This window comes from Bos grunniens, chromosome 21 (assembly GCF_055505025.1).
Source record: "Bos grunniens cultivar Pamir isolate PY7600 chromosome 21, Bosgru_T2T1.0, whole genome shotgun sequence".
In the NCBI taxonomy this organism is placed as follows: Eukaryota; Metazoa; Chordata; class Mammalia; order Artiodactyla; family Bovidae; genus Bos; species Bos grunniens.
Genome location: NC_141185.1, coordinates 50,033,980 through 50,046,654, shown reverse-complemented (window position 1 = coordinate 50,046,654; position 12,675 = coordinate 50,033,980). Strand labels below are relative to the sequence as shown.

The following is a 12,675-nucleotide window of genomic DNA, read 5'->3' as shown; positions in this document are numbered from 1 at the left end:
CTCCAGAGGGGCTCGCAGAGCTGAGGACGCGCGCGGCGCTGCTCAAGGTCTCTCTCAGCACCCTCGCCGGCCGGCATCTGACACGGGTGTCAGGGGGCTCCGGGCGCCTTTCAGCATCCCTTCCCCAGGCCTGCCGGGACTCCGCTACCCAGACGCCGCCACTGCGGCCACCGCCCGAGGGGACCTGCGGACAGGACGCCGGCAGGAGGAGGGGTGCGCAGCGCCCGCCCAGAGCGTCTCCCCCGCGGCGCGGCCAGACCCGGGCATCCCGGCCCCAGGAGCCCCGCTGTCTCGCCAAGTGTATGGGACTGAAGTTCTTGGAGAAGGAAGCCCAACTCTCGAAGGTAACCGTCTCCTGCCCTCCAGAGGGAGGCTCTCCCAGCGCGCCTGGCGAGCCGGGGGAGGTGCTGTGGCTCCCCCTCTGTGCCGGAGGCTGCGCTGCCTCGGTCTCCCCCTCTCCCCGGAGGCGTGTGCTGCGGACCCCCGACGTCCACCCGCTGCGTCCGCAATGGACTTGGGCAAACTTTCTGGCTGTTGCAGACTCAGCGTGGATGGGGCTAGGGAACACGTGAGGGGGGCTCTTGCTCCCGGTCCCCAGAATGAAGGAAGAGAGAGCAAAGGAGCCTTCGCTCCAAACTCCCGTCTGTTTTCAAGCCCGAGGGTCTGGGAGGAGCCGTAATGGACAGAGTAGCTGCTTCAGAGTCAGAGAACTGTGGGTCCCAATCCCGCTGGGCTACTTTTGAGTTGAAAGGGGTGGGGAGATGCTTCATTTTCCGGAGCCTTGGCCTGTCCTCTGTCAGAGGGGAAAGAGGAGGCTTCCTGACAGCAGAGTGGTTAGACACTAAATGAAATGACAAGGCATTGTGCCAGGTACCCAGCAGGTGCCTAAGCAGAGGCTGAGAGAACTCCCCCATTTGGTCCCACTTCCTTGGCCACTGGGCACCTGGAGGTGGGGAAAAAGCCGGCAGGAATTGGCAGAACCTGGGACAGGGCGCCTGAGCTGCCCACAAGAGAGCCAAGAGCAGTGCTCTGAACATGCTACCCAGGAGGAGAATTCCTCAAGGAAGAAGAGGATAGATGAGGACCCGGGGCCACAGGTAGCCTTTCCATCTCTAGGTTCCCCTACAGGAGAAGCCAGTGACGGTGGAGCAGGATGGGGTAACCCCCATTACCCCTGGGGTTGGGTAGGCAGTTGTCAATGTCAGTGGAACCCATGTCCTAGGCTAGAGCAGACTGTAGGAGTGGGAGTTGTCTCTTATAAGGGGACAGCATCCAACCCAAACTTTTTCATCATTCTCCTCCTTGCAGTCATAAGCGGGGTTCTGATGGGATTCTTCGAGGGTTTCACCACTAAGGAGCCCAGGGCTGTGCATTTTGATTGATGCGTAAATACTGTGGGAGTGGCTGGCTGCCAGGAGGAAAGAGAGGAATATGCAAAGCTGAATTGGGTTAGTGTGATGGTTCAGGTCTTGGATGCTGCAGTGGGTGGGTGTCTGACAGTCTGGGGGAACCCTGAGCCTTGGAAACACCCTCATCTCTGAGGGAAAGTGATTCCAGAAATGACTAAGGGGCATGGGTAGGACTAGAATGTAGGTTTTCTGAGGCCACAATCTATCGATCATTAGTCCTGACTGAAGGGTCCAGACATCTGGGATCAAATCCTTCTCTTTCTTCCTTGCCTTAAGGGTTGCCAAGGAGACAGGACAGTCAGGTTGCCTGAGCTCCTGGGCAAAGGGGCTGACAAGGCTCAGTTTGATGTAAGAGTGTTGACCTGTCAATCACTGGGCCAGGAAGAGACTACCCAGGAATGGAAAGGCAATAGGAGAGAAAAGGCAAAGTCTTGTTAGGGGTGAGAACGTGGGGTGAGGGGAAATGATGATTGTAACCTGAAAGATAAAAGTACAAAACAAAAGATCTCTCCAGTTTAAAAAGTTTTTGATGAAGGAATATTCAAAAGGAAGAAAATATCTCTCAGAGAAATACTGGAATTCCTCAGGTGACATAGAGTTGTGTTTAAATTAGTTGTACTTCTGTGCAGTTTCTAGTTCAACGCCGGGTACATTCATTCATTCTGATATCTGCAAGCGCCACCTAGGTACCAGGCTCTGTGCTCCGTGCTGGCCCAGAGCGGGTCCTCTGTAAACGGAAGGTTTGACGTGACCCAAGCAAAGCTCTTGGCAAAGTGCCTGCCCCCGGACAAGCATGCAAAGCTGTTTGATATTATTATTATTACTGATTTTAATATAAAGTCGAAGGTTTTCTTTCACTAGAAACTTTCAGTGAATTTCATACTTAAATTGGGATTCTCCCTTTATTATCTGAAAGCCCTCAGATAATAAAAAGCCCTTTTATTATTGAAAGCCCTTTTATTGTTGAAAGCCCTTTTCAACAGCTAAGAATTCAGAAGGGGAAAACATATATTATTACTTCTTTGGGTGGGGAGCCTGTGTGTTTGAGGGATGAGAAACTGCGCTGTCTGAGCCCTTCCTCACACCCATGCACACATTTTGCCTGTGTCATCCTCTCACACGCACAGTCCCATCCCAGGCAGCCTGCACCCCCACCTGCTGAGCTGGGGTGTTTCTCCATCCTCACAGACCCAGAATCGCCTGTCAGACTCCCCAGTCAGAGTTGGAATTCAAGACAGAGCTCACCTCCTGAGCTGGTAGAGAAGAGCCATGTGGCTGAGAAGCATGCCAGCCAAGGCAGACCCGGGTTCGAATCCCAGCTCAGCCAGCTACTGGCCACATGACTTTATCTTACTTAGCCTCCCTAAGACTCAGTTTTATTTTTTCTAAAAAGGGGAGGAAAACCTCCAATTGGGGATTTTTGTGAGGATTAAAAGACATAATATAATGCCTTGTTCAGCTCTCAGCAGACACCACAAACCTGAATTCCTCTCCTCTAGCGGTTTCTAGCCACTCCCTCCACCCCAGGGTCCCAAATCTGTCTCAGTGAAAGACCATGTGTCCAACTTTTGATGTGGATTTTTTTTTAACGATCCCTTCTAGAACCTGGTCCCTCTCAAGGCCCCTCTTGTTAGATGCTAGGAGGACCTCAGCTGAGCCAAGGGAAGCCCATGGGCCCCAGTTAGGAGTGTCATTTTTAGTCTGTTCCCACAAGAACATTTAGCACAGAAGTTGTCCAACTGCCAGTTTTGAAACCAGTTTAGTGGCAGTTTAATGAAATAGGAATAGTGTCTCCCATGCTGCAAAGGTAAGTATTGCTTCTAGAAACTTTGCTTTCTGATATATACTTTGCAGTTCTACAGAAGCATATTTGTGTTGACAATCTACGTGTATATGCATTAATATACACAAATTTGGTATTTGCATAATGTATTTCTCACTGCGGGTTGCGATCAAAAGAATTGGAAAGCCTCTGGTCCGGATGATGTTTCGTTTCTGAGAAACTCCTGCCTCATGGCCCCAGCTGGCAGGCACTGGGGCATCCTTGCTGCACTTGTAGGAACAAGACCCTTAAATATCTTGGAAGATGGAAGCTGGAGGTGGGAGTGAAGGGCAAGTTCAAGGAAGAGGACAGGCCTGCTTACAAGTGGAGCAGGCAAGGGGACAGGGCTAGCTGGCTGCCTTTGGAAAGGGAAGGGGGCATCTATGGATGGGAACACATCTTGAAACAGGAGCTGTCCTCTCCTGCTCTCACCAGGCCACCTCTTGGCCATGCTCCCATCATATTTGATGGGAGCTTTACTGCCCCCCTTAAGAAAGCCCTGTTCCAGGGGGCAAAGGCCAGGCTGTCTGTGTGGCATCTGCCCTGGGGAGCTGGGGTAGGGGCTGCAAAAGATCAGCTGCTGGGGGCGGGGCGAAAGTAGGGTTCGGGGGAGGGCACGGGATTGAGGCAAAGGGAGGACCAGAAAAAGGGGGAATTTGTAGGGAAACCGGTAAAACAGTTCCTTTTTTCAAAAGTTGAATCCAGGGCAAGAGCGGAAACGGTAGGGTTTACTTTTAAAAACTCAGAGCCTTCTTGTAAGCGGCCCGAGTATGTGTGTGTGTGAGTGTGTGTGCTGGGAGGGCGGCCCTGCGGGCTGGCCTGGGTGTGTAAGAGGCGACTTTTCTCCCTCTCAATGGCCTTACAGTGTACCCTAAAGAAGCTTTTTGTTAAACTCATGAATAGGTGGATTTGGGGTGTGTGGTGCTGGGCACCACGATCGGGATATTTGGTTACCTTTGAGGTTACATGTTTTTCCTTTTAAGACACACACTCTGAAAAGGAGCCACCTCTACTGCATGGGGTCTTGGGGGGGGGGGTGTGGCAAGGGGGGGAGCACTTGCCTGTCTCTCTGTAATTGATTTGACTTGAGGAGCGTGGATAAAGAAGGAGAAACTCAAGACTGGGCAGATCTCAGTGTCCAGCCTGTGGGGAGACAGCCTCTCTTCTGTCCAGGGCTGAGACTCTTCTCAGCCCCTGGACTCTGGGCCTCAGAGATGGAACGTGGCAGTTTGCAGACCACTGATGTCCAGGGCTTCAGGGCCAGGGAGGACCCTCATTTAAGAGATGGCAAAGGGAGACTGAGGCCTAAAAAGGAAAAGGTATTGTGCACCAGCCCCTGCAGGTCGATGAGGATCCGGATGGGAACGTCACCCTTCAGGCCCTCATCCTGAAACATACCATGTTCATGGAAACCTCACTCACTCGTTCATTCTTTCAGCAGCACTTGCCACATGCCAGGCACTACAGTAGGTGTGGATAACACAGCAGTACATCAAACAGTTCGCTCTTCCTGCCCTCCAGCTGCCCATGGTCTAATGGGGAAGGCAGGTTATAATCAACTTGACCCTGACTCCTCATTTCTATGACAGTGGTTCTAAACTGGAGGGCTGTTGTGCACCCCAGGAATATTTGGTCATGTCTGTAGATACTTAGTGTTGTCACTGTGAGAGAGGAATGATACTGTCTGCTGACCTTTAGTGGGCAGAGACCAAGGATGCTGCTGAATATGTATGATGCACAGGACAATGTCTTTGCTTCAACAAGAGAATTACCCAGCCCCAAATGTCAATAGTGCCGAGATTAAGAAACCCTGCTCCAGATTGTCGTTTAGCCATTGGGTCAGGCCATGTCCGACTGTGTCTAACAGCAGGAAAGTAAGCCGGGGGTAGGAGGGCAAGAAAAGAGAGTGTGGCAGGTGAGTAAGAGCAGACAACAAATGAAAAAAAGAGCCAGGACCACAGAGGTAAAGTAGAGATAACTTGGACTTTGGTGGCCCAGATCCAAGTTGAAATCCTAGCTACAAGCACTTGGGCAAGTCATCTGCTCTGAGCCTCAGTTTCTGCGCCTATGAAATGGGGCTTGTGAGATAGTTTGAGAGAATTCAAGATAAAGCAAATAAAGGAGCTGACATACAGTACAATAAATAGCAGCTGTTATTATTATCTGAGGTTTTTAAAGGTCCCACTCTGGAAAGTTACCGCATCAGCTGGTGTAGACATGTGATTATGAGGTCCAAGAAGGTTTCTGTTTGGAGCACAGTTGCCATAGTAATGCCTTCTGCTTGCAGGGGTGGGGGGTCAGCTCCTCCTCCTCATACATATAGGTCTCAGCAAGGGGTGAGAAGATGGGGAAGGCTTTGCTTCAGCAAGAAGCCCAGGGTGTGCATTCTCCACTGTGAGGCGCCCTGGACTTGGAGTCACATAAACTGTGCTGTGCAATGTGAGGAAATTGCTTCACCTCTCTGAGCCTCAGTTTCCTTATCTGTAAAATAGAGATACTAAGGCCTGCCTTCACAGGTCCAGATTAGTGAGAAGTTACTGTCTAGGAAGCTGCCTTGTGGGGGTGCCTGTGAAGCCCAAGCTGGTTTTGTATCTGGTGTACATTGTATCTAAGCCAGGACTGGACACACACAGACAGGCTGAATGAATAAATGAATGAACAAACCAGTGGACCGTTGCTCTATAAACTCCTTTCAATTCTTGACAAGGAAAGTGCCAACAATACCCAGATGGGCATCCTCCACTCTGCTGATCTATCCCCAGAAGGCCAGAAACCAGGACCTGTGGTTCCCACTGCCTACTAGGGTCAGGTTACTGCACCAGGCAACAGCTCCCTCTAGAGGGAACTGCAGATACAACCACTGAGCTGGGACATCCCCAAGAGCTGGATCCCCATGGGGAGAGGGAGGTAGGAATGGGACCTCAGAACTGAAAAGAGGACCAAATCAGGATCAGGCACCCAGAGACTTATCTCAGTGCAGGCATGTCATTGAATACCTCCATTTTCCCTTCTTTAAAATGGGACCATTTGTCACTCACATGGAGTTGAAATAAATTAAGGCCTAACTAAAAGCCACTAACCAAATGGGTGGATTTGAGAAATCCAAGTGACTCACTGGCAAAGAATCTGCCTTCCAATGCAGGAGATGCGGTTTCTATCCCTGGGACGGGAAGAACCCCCGGAGATGGAAATGGCAACCCACTCCAGTACTCTTACCTGGAAAATTCCATGGACAGAGGAGCCTGATGGGCCACAGTCCATGGGGTTGCAGAGTCAGACATGATTGAGGGACTGAGCCAGAACACATTTCTCTGAGCCTTCTCAGAATCATGAAGCCTCAGAGCACAGTGGGACTTAGGGAGAATTTAAATCACCTGCCTGGGACTTCCCTGGTGATCCAGTGGTTAAGACTCTGCACTCCCAAAGCACAGGACATGGGTTCAATCACTGGTCAGGGAACTAAGATCCCACATGCTGCAAGGTATGGCCAGAAAAAAAAAAAAAAAATCCCCTGCCTCCTTCATCATACAAGGGAGGAGACTGAGTCCCAAAGAGGGGAGGGCACTGGATTTGGAGGGGGCGCAGGCTGCTCTTAGCAGAGTCGTGGTTTTAACCAGGCTGCTGAGGCTCCTCCCTCCATGTCACATGTCACATTCAAACCAGTAACAGGAGGTGCTAGGACACAGAAACACTGGCCATCACATCTACCTGTGGACACACTGTGTCCTGGGACCACCCATCGCCCACCGTTGGGCCTCCTTCTGGCTCTGTCCCTCCAGGGTCCTTGCTGGTCTCAGGGTTGTTTTGGGGAAGAAAACCTATTAGTAGAGAAAAGTCCAAAGCCAGGGGGAATGGAGGCCACATTTTCCCCAACAAACTCTGGATCTTGGCCTGACCTTCCCACCACTACTTCCCTCCCCCGCCAGGGGTGCTCCCTTCCTCCCCAAACCCCTCTTTTTGACCTGCTTATCCGAATGGCTCAGAGGAACACCTGGATTCTAAGATGACTCAGGGATGCAGCAGATGTTTGTCCGTTTTACAAGACACTGGAAAGGGGGCCTAGAAGCTGTCACCAGAGGTAATCTCTGTCCCTAGAATCAGAAACATTGGAGGAGCTTTTGAGAAACAGGGGTTCCCCAGAGATTGTTGCGGGGAGGCAGGTTAGGCATCTGTGTTTTTCAAAATCTCCCCAGGTGATTCTAATGCAGTCCCATTAGTCCGAACCCCTCGTTTAAAGCCCAAAACTGTTCCTCTTGTTGCATTTGATTCTGAGCCCCTCCCTCTAGCCCTACCTTTTGGTATGACTTGTCCTCCCTTTTTTGCAGATAGAACTACAGCCTCTGCCCCTACCTTTGTTCTTTAGAGTAATGAGAAAGTAGAGGCCTGCCTCCCCTGTCCTGTGGGAAGAGCTACCCACTCCAGTATTCTGGCCTGGAGAATTCCACGGACTGTATAGTCCATGGGGTCACTAAGAGTCAGACATAACTGAGAAACTTTCACATATCCTCTCTCCTACCTGAGACAGGGACCATTCTTTCATTATACAGTTGTCCTTGACCTGGGATTAAAGTACATTTAGTGTACTTGAATGTAAAAGTACATTCTGCTCTAGAGTCAGAAGAAGCTAGCCCTGGGTTCACCAAAGTGGAACATTCTTTCCCGAGATGTCAATAGGCATTGCATGTAAAAAAAAAAGCTCATCCCCAAGGGTTAAACAGAATAAAAAGTACCCCTTTCTTGTAGGACTTCTCAGCGTGCTAATGAGCATTGGAAATCACCATCAAGTTCCTCACATTGAATGTGACCAGAGCACTCTTCTTCCCTAGAGCAGAGTGAGGTTCTCGGCCTGGAGATGCTGATCTAGGCAGTCAGCCAGATCTGATGCTGAGGCAGGGATGAAGCTGCAGCACCAGGGCCCCGGCGGCCAACCCAGGACAAGAGGGACCCCACCAAGGAGAGCTTAAAGCCCTAAACCTCAAACACAGTCACTGCTGTGTTTGATCAGTCAGTCATGTCCAACTATTTGCGACCCTGTGGACTGTAGCCCGCCAGTCTCCTCTGTCCATGGGAATTCTCTAGGCAAGGAACACTGGAGAGGGTTGCCATGCCCTCCTCCAGGGGATCTTCCTGACCCAGGGATCGAACCCAGGTCTCCCGCATGGCAGGAGGATTCTTTACCGTCTGAGCAAAGCTGGACCCAACCTCTCCTTTTCCACCTCCTACCTGCCACCTTCTGTTTAAACACTGGTCTTGCTGGGAGTTCGTTTTAGTTCTTTTTTTTCCCCTAGATTAAAAAAAAAAAAGGAGAGAGAGAGGTAGAGCATTCAGTGTGGTTTACTGGAGGGTGGAGCCCTGGCTCCTCCTCTGGCTTGTGCCTCTGAACAGGGTTCTGTCTCCAGACCAGGCTGGTCTCCCTCCAGCACACACACCCACACCCTATCTCCTCCCCTGGGCTGCAGGCCTGACCCAGTGTGCTCTACCTGCCGTCTGACTCCAGGGGGCGCCAGTCTCCTGGAAGTCTCTGTGAATAGCACACCCCGCGCCGGCCGCCGGGAATGGCAGCCCCAGAGCTTAGCAGAGAGGTGCCCTGTCTCCCTGCCTGTCTCTGTCCGCCTTCCTCACCACTCCATCTGTGGGTATCACCCCACTCCCCAGGTCCACACAGCCCAGTCAGGGTGCTTCTTCACCCCTTTACCTCAGCCTTTCATTCCCCTGGCGCAGCCTCGTTCTGGATTTCAGTTGCTGCCTGTGCCCCACCTGCCATGACTTCTGCTATAGCTTGTTGACATTTTAAGAGAGAAGGTCCCCGTGGTATGAGAGAACCTGAGTCCTTCCTGCCCGTTCCATAGGGAGAGGGCTGCTGTGTCACCCCGTCGGGGGACTGGAGTGACTTTATTGGTCAAGGAGGCTCCTCACCCTCCATTGCTCTCAGGAGCTCCCTCTGCTCTCTCAGTGCCTCAGGGGTCCCCACCCCGGGCTTCACCCACAGGGGTCAGCAAGACTCTGATAAGCACCAGGTAGGGCTCAGGCAACTGCAGTGGCTGGACACTGGCCACTAGTCTGGACTACTCCTTAGTCACCGTAAGAAGCCTGTGTCGGTGTAGGAACCTACCCATAGATGCAGGCACCAGGCAGTCAGGCCCTCCTCTGCCCTCTGGGGATTGCCGAGGCTCTTAGAAGACCTTAGCGGTGTGGTCCTTTCACACTTAGAATAAAGCCCAAGGCCCTCAGGAGCTGGTCTCCGTGATACACTCTCCCCTCACCCACCACTGGCCTCCTGCTGGCCTCTTCAGCCACTGTCCTCCCACTTCATTCCCACCTCAGAGCCTTTGCCCTCCTGGGCTCCTCTGCCTGGATGCCCTTCCCACAGGGCTCTGTGTGGCTGGCTCTTTCTGGTCATTCGGGTCCAAATGTCCCCTCCTCAATGAAGCCTTCTTGGCCACCCAGTATACAGAACGTGACACCCTCAACCCCACACTCCAGCAGCCCTTTGTCGTATTTTCCTTGCAGCTTATCACTGTCTGAAAGTTTCTGCTTGGCTGTTTTCGTCTCTGCTTGTCTGCCCCCTTCCCAGCCCCTCCAAGACCAGAAGCCCTGTCTATCTTGATTGTCTTCTATCTCCAACACATGGAAAACACTTGCCACACAGTAGGTGCTCAGTAAAAGTCTGCTGAGTGGGACCTCCCTGGTGGTCCAGTGGTTAGGACTCCGCACTTTTACCGCCGTGGGCCCAGGTTCCATCCGTGGTCAGGGAACTAAGATTCCGCGTGCCACATGGCATGGCCAAAAAAATTAATTAAAAGTCTGCCGAGTGACTTCTATCCAGTGCTTTTCAAACTATCCTCCAGGGGGTCAGCATAGGAGTTGTGTGTCTCTGACACCCCACAGAGGCCACAGAAGTGAATTGAGAGGGGCAATGATTATGGGAGTCGGCATCAGATTCTATGAGAACAACTCAGATCTTATGTCTTCTGAAAGCCATTGTATGGTGCATCTTTCTCTTGTCGTAGATGTGAAAGCCAGAACCTAGAAAAATATATGTCCTGCCTGGAGGTGTGACTGTCAGTGCTGGGACGAGGGCCCAATTTTCTTGCTCCCAGCGGTCTGTCTGCTGAACATGGCAGCTGTCTAAGGGCAGTTCCCACCTGCCCCGCCCACTTCAGCGGCCCCACCCACCCCGGCCAGGACCCAGGGACTCTGCGTAGTCACCCCGGCGAGCTGATGTTCTGCCATCAGAGGGGCCCAGCTGAGGAGATGAATGGCTGCTCTCTTTCCAAGCTTTCCTTAATGATTCATGCTGACTCAAACATCGTGAGGAGCAGCTACTTTTAGAAATAAACATTGTTTTAGGTCCTAACACCTTTGGAGCCTCAGGTTCTATCACTGGCTACCCATCATGGGTCATGGGCTCTTTTATTGCATTTCCAGTACCTCTTTCAAGCTGCAGGGTCCCAGCACTCCCCATGACATTTTAGACGGCCAGCCAGGCACCAGGGAAGAGGATGGAGAACAAGACAAGGTTTCCCCTGGCATTGCAGCTCAGCGTCTTCATGATTCTGAAGACCTCAGTGGGCAGCTCTTCTCAGCCTTCACCATCCACACTTAGGAGTATTCCCCTCCAGCTCTGTGCTCTCAGGCCCCACCCACTGTGGGCCTTCCTTGAACTCCAAGTCCATCTTGTCTCTCTTTTGTGATGGAGGTCCAGTGCATTGTCACTTACATTTTATTTCCAGCGTCCTTCCTAATGACATCTAACACCTGGACTCATCAAGGAATCCCTCAGGCCACTGTTTTCCAGGGGTGGAGTCAGGTTGAAGGGCTCTGGGCCCAGTTTGGCCTGTTCAACCAGAGGTGTGACTTCACCAGGGTTGACTAGTCTTGTGTGCATCAGTTTCCTTATCCGTAAATTGGGTACATTGACTCTCCCTTCATAAGGTTGCTGGAAGGATAAAGTAAGATAACATAGCTAAACCAAGGTGTGTGGCACAGAGCAAGTGCACTCAAGCAGTAATTGCTGTTCATTGTGAATGTTCCCCGGGCCCATTCCTGGTGTCTCAGAACCTGAATTTTGAGTCAGTGGGTTGGATGATCGTGTGATTGCCTCTTCTTGCCCAAGATGAAGTTGATCAGCTGCTTTCCTGCCCACTTATGCTCTTAAGTAGTCATACAGCTCAGAGCAGGAAGGGACCAGAGAGATGCAGCAAGTACCTTATGCTTCCAGGCACCCTGAAGCTAGCGCAGGCCTCCTGACATACCTGGAAACCACAGCAAGCCCTATTGAACCACTGTAATGACCTTATCTTAACTAAATTACATCTGCAAAGCTTCTATTTCCAGATAAGCTCATATTCACAGGTACTGGGGGTTAGAGCTTCAACATACCTTTTGGGGCAAGGGGAGAGACAGAATTCAGCCCATAGCATTCTTTATTGACTCTTGTTATATTTTAGATCTATGCTTCATTAGTAGGTCTTTCCTGGTGGCTCAGACAGTAAAGAATACACCAATGCAGGAGACCTGGGTCAATCCCTGGCTCCAGACAATTCCCTGGAGAAGGGAATGGTTACCCACTCCAATACCCACTCCAATATTCTTGCCTGGAGAATTCCATGGACAGAGGAGCCTAGCAGGCTACTGTCCATGGAGTTGTAAAGAGTCAGACATGACTGAGCCACTAACACTTTCACTTTTTGCATTTGTAAGATGTAAAGGAAGTTCTATCAGGAAACTGCTGCTGCTAAGTCACTTCAGTCGTGTCCGACTCTGTGCGAACTCATAGACAGCAGCCCATCAGGCTCCCCCATCTCTGTGATTCTCCAGGCAAGAACACTGGAGTGGGTTGCCATTTCCTTCTCCAATGCATGAAAGTGAAAAGTGAAAGTGAAGTCACTCAGTCGTGTCCAACTGTTAGCAACCCCATAGACTGCAGCCCACCAGGTTCCTCCGTCCATGGGGTTTTCCAGGCAAGAGTACTGGAGTGGGGTGACATTGCCTTCTCTGCTATCAGGAAAGGCAGATTAAATAAGTGATCCAATAGGTCAGTGCTGTATGCTAACCAGAGGCTGGGCAAGTGGAGTCCATAGGGTATAAATGCCCTCTCATTACCTGAATCGAGCTATACACACACACACACACACACACACACACACACACACGTAGGTTTAATTATCTCTGTTTTATAGAGGGGCTTCCCAGGTGGCGCTAGTGTAAAGAATCTGCCCACTAATGCAGGAGATGTAAGAGACGCTGGTTCAATCCCTGGGTAGGGAAGATCCCCTGGAAAAGGTCATGGCAACCCACTCCAGTATTCTTGCCTGGAGAATCCCATGGATAGAAGATAGTGAAACCGAGGCACAGTGTTAAGTGGTAGGGCCAGAACTTGAACTCCAGAACTTGAACTCATGACTATCTGATTGTAAAGTTCATGGTTTCCTACACTCTGCC

At 51.2% G+C, this 12,675-nt stretch overlaps 1 protein-coding gene across 4 annotated transcripts in view; it reads left to right on the top strand.

Annotated features, from left to right (window-relative positions):
• Positions 1 to 212: 212 nt before the first annotated feature.
• ACAN (aggrecan) overlaps positions 213 to 12,675 on the top strand; it is a 68,704-nt gene continuing 56,241 nt past the window's right edge. For all 4 annotated transcript variants that reach the window (XM_086364628.1, XM_086364626.1, XM_086364627.1 and 1 more), the window contains exon 1: positions 213 to 344. The gene's annotated coding sequence lies outside the window, so the exon portion shown is untranslated. The remainder of the gene's footprint in view (positions 345 to 12,675) is intronic.